This window comes from Oryx dammah, unplaced genomic scaffold (assembly GCF_014754425.2).
Source record: "Oryx dammah isolate SB20612 unplaced genomic scaffold, SCBI_Odam_1.1 HiC_scaffold_6680, whole genome shotgun sequence".
Taxonomy (NCBI): Eukaryota; Metazoa; Chordata; class Mammalia; order Artiodactyla; family Bovidae; genus Oryx; species Oryx dammah.
Window position 1 is genome coordinate 1 of NW_024076434.1, and position 893 is coordinate 893.

Consider the following 893-nt stretch of genomic DNA (forward strand, 5'->3'; position numbering starts at 1 on the left):
TCTGCCCTGGTTCTTCAAGGGCTATAAGGAACAGGGCTGGATTCATTATCACTTCTTTTTATTGGAAGATGATCCCTCAGTCCTTGCTTTGACCTCTGCTGTGGCCTGAAATTCTACCCTCCCTTCCCCTTAGGTCCACCCCTTCTACTACTATACTTATAGTAGGGCAAGCATCTCCATGAGACCCCTAGGAGAAAGTAAGATTCTCCTCATCCATCCATACCTGTCCTTGGTCTTCTGAGGTACAGAGGATGAATCATACAGGGTTGGGGTGTGTGGTTCCCTTTGTCTTCAGGGTATTCAGTTGGTTTCTGGAAAACCTGGAGATAATCCCACTGCTGGCCCTAGGCTATACCCCTTAGACCATGTCCCAACCTCCCCTGTGACATCATAGAAGGAAATGGGCATGTCATGTCAACAATGAGCAGGTATCCAAGGGATGCCAGGAAGGGCAGGGTTCTGTGCGGTTTCCTCAGAGTTCAGAGGTCAGGGGGTTTCATACGTCCAAAGCTTGACTCCTGGCAGGGTGTGGGGCTCCTTTGTTTACATAAGGGAGCTCTCCTCAGACTAAGCTCCTCCCTCCCTGTGATGCCAGAGAGGGAACGTCTGGGCATGCCACACGAGTCTGGTCCTACCTGTGCCTTCAGGGATGACATCAGGATTCAGGCTTCTTGGGGCCCTCTGTGTTCAGTGTAGGGGTATGACCTGACTCAGGTGCCTCACCTTGACTCCTGGGGGACTCTGGATTTCCACTTTCTTTCCACCTAAGTTGACCCATGTAGAGCAAAGACCATGTCCTTGCAAGCCCTGAAAAGAAGTGAGGGAATGTGCAGCCTGGCAGCCCTGTCTTGGCCTTCTGAGAGCAGACACAGGCCAGTCTCTCTGTGACTTCA